Source organism: Micromys minutus (genome assembly GCF_963924665.1).
Source record: "Micromys minutus genome assembly, chromosome: 7".
In the NCBI taxonomy this organism is placed as follows: Eukaryota; Metazoa; Chordata; class Mammalia; order Rodentia; family Muridae; genus Micromys; species Micromys minutus.
This window is the reverse complement of record NC_137976.1, coordinates 28,871,460-28,879,644: the sequence shown is the minus strand read 5'-3', so window position 1 is coordinate 28,879,644 and position 8,185 is coordinate 28,871,460. Positions and strand designations below refer to the sequence as shown.

Sequence of the window (8,185 nt, the reverse complement as noted above, 5' to 3'; positions counted from 1 at the left end):
TTCTTTTCCCATTTGTAACCCCTTCTCCTATTTTTATTGTCTAATTGCTCTGGCCAGGACTTCAAGTACTATATTGAATAGATAGGGAGAGCTTTGGCATTCTTGTCCAGTCCCTAATTATAGTGGGATTGCTTCAAGTTTCTCTTCATTTAGTTTGATGTTAGCTACTGGTTTTGTGTATATTGCTTTACTACGTGTAGGTATGGGCCTTGAATTCACGATCTTTCCAAAACTTTAACATGAAGGGGTGTTAAATTTTGTCAAATGGTTTCTCAGCATCTAATTAGAGGATCATGTTTTGGTTTTTTGTTTGTTTATTTGGTTGGTTTCTTTTTTTTCTTTTTGGCTTTTTTTTAACCTTTGAGTTTGTTTATATAGTGGATTACATTGATGAATTTCCATATATTGAAACATTTTTGCATCTCTGTGATGAAGCCCACTTGATCATGATGGGTGATTATGATCAATTTGTTCTTAAATTTAGTTTGCAAGCATTTTATTATGTATTATTGCATCAATATTCATAAGGAAAATTGGTCTGAAGTTTTCTTTCTTTATTGGGCCTTTGTGTGGTTTAAGAACAAGCACATTGTGGCTTCATAAATAAAATTGGGCAATGTTCCTTCTGTTTCCATCTTGTGATTTTGTGGAATAATTTGAAGGGTATTTTTATTCATTCTTCTTTGAAGGTCTGAGAGAATTCTGCACTAAATCGATCTGGTAATGGGCTTTTTTGGATTGGAAGATTTTTAATGTCTACTTTTATTTCTTTAAGGGTTATTGGATTGTTTTGGTAATGTATCTGATCCTGATTTAACTTTGCTACCTGATAGCTGTCCAGAACATTGTCTCTTTTTTCCAGATTTTCCTGTTTGTTAGGTATAGGTTTTGTATTAGGATCTGAGATATATATAAAATTTTGCCCCATTTCTTTTGTTATGTCTCTCTTTTAATTTCTCCTTTTGTTAATTTGAATATTTCCCATGTGCCCTCTAGATAGTCTGGTTAGAAATTTATCATTTTTGGTGGTTTTATCAACATGCCAGCTCTTGGTTTTGTTGATTCTTTGTATAGTTCTTTTTGTTTCTACTTGCTTGAGTTAGGCCCGGAATTTGATTATTTTCTGCCTTCTACTTCTCTTGGGTGTATTTGTTTTTGTTTCAGAGCTTTCAGGTGTGCTATCAAGCTGCTAGTGTATGCTCTGCTATACTAGCTTAGTCCTGTTTTGTATATGGAGATAACTTATTTTAAGTATAATGAGTAATTATGTGATTCTTTCAACTGTTTTTCCAATCTCAAATGAAAGATCTTATTTGGAAATTTTTCGATTAATTAAGAAAGCCCAGATGCACATAATAAACAGAAACATGCTGCTGCTGTAGCACTCTGTTGCACTTAGAAGAGAGTTTTTAAAAGAAAAATGATTCTAAGAGTTTTGAAAGTACTGACTTCCTCCAGCAATTATGGCTGGCATTTGTAACTATTATCTTTGAAATTATGATTGACAGGTTGAATAAATCTAAATGTAATATTAGCAATCAAGCCTAAAATAGTGTCAAAACCTCCACACCCAGAATGAATGTCAAACTCTCAACATGATCCAAATTTACCAGGCACTCCTGCAAATCATGATCTAGTAGTTTTTAAAATCAGAACTCTACAAATCACAAGGACAAGAATTGCCTTTTGGTAATATTTTTGTTGTTTTGTTTTTGGAGAGGTCAAATTTAAGCCATCTGTAGACAGATGGAAGGAAGAAGAGAATGGGAGCTGTTACCCAAAACTCTGCAGCTGTCGGGGTGTATTTGAGACAGTCCTAATGGCTCATTAGCAACAGTCAATGCTGCAGCCTGAGTGATGAAAATGGGACCAGCGTGGAGATGATCAGAAGTATGTCCTTCTAGTGGCTTCTTATTTATACAAATGTGGGCAATGATGGCCAGATTCACAATTACAAAACCATGTTCTTGTAGGCCTGGATGCAAACCCTTCTCTAAATTGTTGCTACTCCTTTAAAGTGTTCAGGTATGCGAGGGAGAATTAACCAAGTCTCTGGATACCATAGTACACATGTCTTCTCACGTCTGTCCCTCTGTGATCCCCCAGACAAGACTTTCAATAGTTTTACCATTTGTAGTAGAGAAGGACACAGTCTAAGACACCCAAGGGGAGGTGCTTAAGCATTTTGTGGAATTCAACAATGCTGAATAGAGGCAAAAGTTGTCTGGAAATAAGAGAATCTATCTCCTATATTTCATGTTGGATACCCCAGACAGATTCATCTCAGGATCTGATTTCTTCAAGTGATTGTTAAGGGGGCTTATTTATTTATTTTATTTTGCTTTCTATCACCCTACTAAAGACTATTTTGATCAGGAATCAATTAAGGGTTATTTTGATTAGGAAAATCAGGATATCATGCAGCTGAATCAGAGGTGACCAATGTTTTGAATTTTTTGGGTCAATGTTAGTAAAGAAAACACAAGAATATTTACAAACATATTCATGAAGCATTCAAAAGCCATCATTTATATGACTTTTGCCAATGATCTTGTTCTCCCTCCTTTAACAAAGACCCACTGTAACTTTTGGTAATATTGGTAATGATCTAATTTTCAAATTTCATATGGCTTATCTGGCCCTCTTTTGTGTTTTTCAAGTTGCATACTTCCCCCAGTACTGTGAGCTTACTAGAGCATTCTCTACTGAGGATGCTATAATAGATGTTCTGACTTGTTACAATTTATTCATTTTTTAAAATTCCTTAGAACCATTTTATATTTTATAAATACTATTTGCTGCCTGAAGTACTTTTAAAAGCCATGAGAATTAACCTTGCCTGAGACTATAATATTTTTGTGCTTGCATAACTTTCCATAATTTCATTACTTAGTGACCAAGATTCTTTGATGTACCTTAGTACTTATGGTATCTTTAAAGTCTCTTACATAGAAAAGGGTTTTTCTGGAACGATTATCTAGGTTATAATTTGAAATCCCATTTGGAATGTTACATTTGGAATGGAAAAAAACCAGCTAAGAATACTTGGGGAGATAATTGCATCACGAAATATGTTCAAGATGTCAGAGTGAAAATATGCTCAAAGATAAAAATCCTGTGGGCTTAGGTTATTCCATTTATCATGACTAAGTAGTATTCAATATTGTCTTTTATGTAAGAGCAAATATTCTTTCAAGTGAGAGGGTGGAATGCAGTTTAGCTCTCAGGAAAAAAAAAAATATTTAAAAAATGAAAAAGAAATTTAACCCTTACCAAGCTGAAATGAAAAGATCATTAATAGAAAACCAAATGGAAAGATGAAGGGAACTAATATAAAGCATTTGTAAATAGAAAACATGTTGTTTCATATATGCTATTTGAGCACAGGGTACATCAGAGGCTGGGGTCATTTGCAATTTGAGAGAATGGAATTGTTGATTCCACTGGCTGCCTTAGAACACAACAGAAGTTCACTGAGTGCCAATGAGCTTGATAGATCACTTAAACAAAAGCAAGTATCATTATTATCATGACAGTTATTCATATCAACTCACTGATTCAGTGATTAGTCACAAATCTACGGATTTCTGAAAATGACAAGGTGTTCATCAGCTGTTTGTCAGTATGACTTAATACCCAAGAATGTCAAGGGGACTGGGATTTTTCAGAGCTCATAGTTTCAGCTCAACAAAATAGCCAGAATACCATAACCTTTAGTAAGAAGAGAGGGAGATAACCTTCAGAATTAGTCTTTGTTTTTGTGATTGCATCCAGATGTCCAGTCTACAGGATGGCACTGCTCACACACTGTGTAGGATTTCCTTACGTACTTAATCATCCCTAGACATAGGACCTTCCATAGTCAGCTAGAAATATTCCAGTCCATTCAAATTAACAGTCATCTAGTGCAACCACAACAAATCTATCTGTCATCAACTTGACAACTATATGTATTTGCCTCAACTATGAGGCATCTCCCATCTCTGGTCACTAAAATGATGGCATCTACATCATCATGCAAAAATATTTTCATCATCATAAGAAGGAATAGAATTGGGTAAAAGCAAAACCAAACTCCATCAAGGAAAACATTATTCTCTAAAGCTTTATGTCTTATATATATAATATATATAATTATATTAATGTTTTTTTACCCCTTCTCCAAGTCTGTATGTTTAAGTCCTCCATTTTAATTTAATGGTATTAAGAGGAGAAGCCTCTTGACTTATAAGTAGATCTATAAACCAGAAATTGAGTAATCACCACATTTTATATCCACCAGTGTATCATTGTAGAGTTACAAATGTACAGAACAAGGTAAAATAAATCTCTGATGTTTATAAATGTAGCGGTTACTCCTGGTTGCCAGCTTGACTACATCTGGAATGAACCACAATCCAGAACTGAAAGGCTCACCTATGATCCTGATCTTGAGGCTGGGAGATACAAGTTTCTGAACTGGATCTTGGCAAGGAGATTTTGAGGCATGGTGGCTATGAATCCCAGGATAATAAGGCACTGTGTGATGGGGAAGCTTTCTCAGTTGAGCAGCCATGGTCTTCTACTTGTCCCTATTGTGGAAAAATGGGCTACGCGAAAACATCTCCTCAAGAACGTGTTACTTCTGAACATGCAGAAACATCAACAGAAGTGATTTGTCCCATATGTGCCACGTGACCTGGAGGCGATCCTACTCACGTCACAGATGGCTTTGCAGCTCACGTGAACACAGAGCTCCTAGAGATTTAGATGAATCGCGTGGTGTTCGACGGGTTCGTAGAGTGTTTCACTCTGGTCGCAGGTTAGGAGACCCTCGCACTCGTAGATCAAACATGCACTTTACTACCGGTTCTACTGGTGGACTCCCTTCTTCTCAGAGTTCAGATTCTCCAAGCAGTAGAGAAGCCCTGGGTCCTATAGCTGAGCTGTTATCTCAGTTATCAGGAGTGAGACTTTCTGCTGGAGGACAGCTTAACTCTTCAGGCCCTTCTGCTGCTCAGCTGCAACAACTGCAGATGCAGCTGCAGCTTGAGCCGCAGCACGCGCAGGCAGCCTGGCAACAACTGGAGGCTGCTTGCACCGCAAGTCGGTGCGCTAACACAAGCAGTGTCACCACCACGACCACACATGCCATGGCCACAGCCAACACAGAGAACAGTCCTCAGCCCCCGCCTCCCTCGCCCACCACCCAACTCTCAGTCCCTGCTAACAAGGCTGAATGGTCCCAACATGTCTGAAGCAGAGCGCCAGTCAATGGAAAGCGAGAGTGCAGCCCGCAGCCTGTTTGTCCAGGAGTTCCTTCTGCCCACGTAAGTGCGTGAAGAGAGCTTGTCCTCAGATGAGGAAGAACGGGAGGAGAAGACAGATTTTGGTGCTACAGGTTGTGTAGATATCATGCCTTTAGATGTTGCTTTAGGAAAACCTAAATTTAAAAGAGCATAATAAAGGAAAGGAGCCTTCACCACCACTTCTTAGATGACCCCTCTCGCAAACAATGTACCCTGGTCTGTATTTGCCAATGAAAGTGGACAACAGCTATCCTGGGTTTGTGTGGTTATTGTAAGTTCATGTCTGACACTTTTGTTACATTGTGTACATTCAAAAGGAAGAGAGAAATATGTATAATAATCATTTCCACTTAACTAATTTTTACTTCTGAAAGGTAGGTAGCAGTGCATGGTGATCTCTGCTTCCTGTACCTTGACATTTAAAAGGCTCTCCAAATACTTCACATTCAAACTGAACAGGACAATTGAAATCTCTAATAAAGCTGCTTGTATATTTATGAATATTAATGAATAAACACTGCTTAGATGGTTTACCTAAAAATGGGGGGAAAAAGCAAAGAAAAAAGAAAAAGAAACACAGCTCTTTCTGCTACTGGACCTCAGTGGAAACTGAACATTTGACAATAGGACACCCAGTTACCATGTGACCTGCACTGCCCTTCATGAGCTGGGTGCTATTAGACCCTCCAAGTCATAAAGTAAGACATGCGTAACAGCAGTCTATTATCAATCGGAAGTGGTATATACAGGATCAGGCTGGAGCAGGTCCTGAAGGCACAAGTAAGTTACATGAAGAAGTTGCTCACATGCCTGTGGTTTCCACTTCTGTTACAATGCCATCTGCTGCCAAGTATGTGCCTATAACCTCATGGGGTGCTGATGATCGGCTGACTGAAGAAGGAAAGACCTGATGGCTCTGCACGTTATGTAGGCACCACCCAGAAGTGAACCATGGCAGCATTACAACCCCTTTCTGGGACAACCTTGAAAGATACAGGTGAAGGAAAATGTTAACAGTGGGAAGAACTTCGGGCGGTACTTATGGTATTACAGTTTGTTTGGAAGAAGAAATGACCAGATGTATGACTGTTCACTTACTCATAGGATATAGCCAATGGATCAGCTGGATGGTCAGGATCTTGGAAAAATCGTGTTTGGAACATTGGAAGAAGTATGTGGATAGATCACCCTGAATGGGCAAAGAATGTGAAGATATTTATGTCCCATGTAAATGCTCATCAAAAGGTGACTTCAGCTGAGGAAGAGTTCAATAATCAAGTAGATAAGATGACAGGGACCCTCTTTCCCCAGCCATCCCTGTCATTGCTCTATGTACACATGAACAAAGTGGCCCTGGTGGCTGAGATGCAGGTGTTAGGAAGAGTGTTAGATCCAGATTACCATGGGGAAATTGGATTGCCTTTCAACAATGAAGGCAAGAAGGAGCATGTATGGAGTGCAGAAGATCCCTTAGGGCATCCTTTAATACCACCATATCCTATGATTAAAGTCAATAGGAAACTACAATAGTCTGGTCCAAAAAGGATAACAAAGAACACAGAACACAGGTTTGAAGGTATAGTGACTCCTCCAGAAAAAGAGCAAAGACCTGTCGAGGTGCTGGCAGATGGTCGAGGAAGGCAATTATAAATACCAGCTGAGGTCACATAACCAGTTGCAGAAACAAGAATTATAAAGTAGGATAAATGCTTCTGTTTTATTTTGTTAAGAACACATTTGTAACATCAATTGGTAATTAAGTGGAGATACTAAAAGAACGTTCCCAAAGGACATTGCCCCATTGTAATTTACAAAATCAGTTGTGGTTGTACTAGGAATAGTTATATTATGTTAGGCGTACTTATGAACTTGTTATTGTTTTATGTGAACATGAGATCTATGTACCCAGTTAACAAGGGGTGGATTGTAGTGGCTATTCCTGGTTGTCAATCTGGAATATATCCAGAATATGAAGACCTTGAGACATAGTGGTAATGAATCCCAGGACATTAAGTCAAGAAGATCTCTGAGTTCAAGGTCATCTGCAACAAAGCAAGTCTCAGATCCACATGTGGTGCTACACATCTTTATCTGGGACACACCTTCTGTTGAAGACCTACATAAGAACACTGAAAGAAGGAAGGCTTTCTCTCTTTGCCTGCTTGCACTGTGGGACTGAGAAACTGCTAGAAGCTTGTACTTCCATTCACAGCTGCTGCTGGCCATTGATAGGAAGTTGGACTACAGACCATAAGCCATCAACAAATTTTGTTTTTTTGACAGTGTCCTTAGAATTACAGAAACTTTGCAATTTCATTAAATCCCATTTGTTAATCTTTGACCTTAGAGCATGAGCCATTGGTGTTCTGTTCAGGAAATTTTCTCCTGTGCCTATGTGTTCTACAATTTTTCCTACTTTCTCATCTAGTAGTATCAGTGTACCTGGTTTAATGTGGAGATCTTTGATTCACTTGCACTTGAGCTTTGTACAAGGAGATAAGAAAGGCTCTATTTTCATTTTTCTGCATGCTGAGTGCCAGTTGATCCAACACCATTTGTTGAATAGGCTGTCCTTTTTCCACTGAATGTTTACAGCTCCTTTGTCAAAAATCAGGTGACCATAAATGTGAGGGCTCATTTCTGGATCTTGTATTCTAGTCCATTGATCCACATGCCTATCTCTGTACCAGTGCCATGCAGTTTTCAGCATAATTGCCTTGTAAAATAACTTGAGGTCAGGGATAGTGATTCCCGTAGATGTTTTCTTGTTATTGAGGATGGGTTTTGCTATTCTAGGTCTTTTGTTATTCCAGATGAAATTGCACATTGCACTTTCCAACTAAATGAAGAATTGGTTTGGTATCTTGATGGGGATTGCATTGAATCTGTAGATTGCC

General features: G+C 38.4%; 1 pseudogene across 1 annotated transcript; it reads left to right on the top strand.

The window, feature by feature from the left end:
* Positions 1 to 1,880: 1,880 nt before the first annotated feature.
* On the top strand, positions 1,881 to 5,479 carry LOC308422629 (E3 ubiquitin-protein ligase KCMF1-like; annotated as a pseudogene). The gene is made up of 2 exons: positions 1,881 to 1,890; positions 4,436 to 5,479. The product of its transcript is annotated as an E3 ubiquitin-protein ligase KCMF1-like (transcript).
* The last annotated feature ends 2,706 nt before the right edge of the window (positions 5,480 to 8,185 follow it).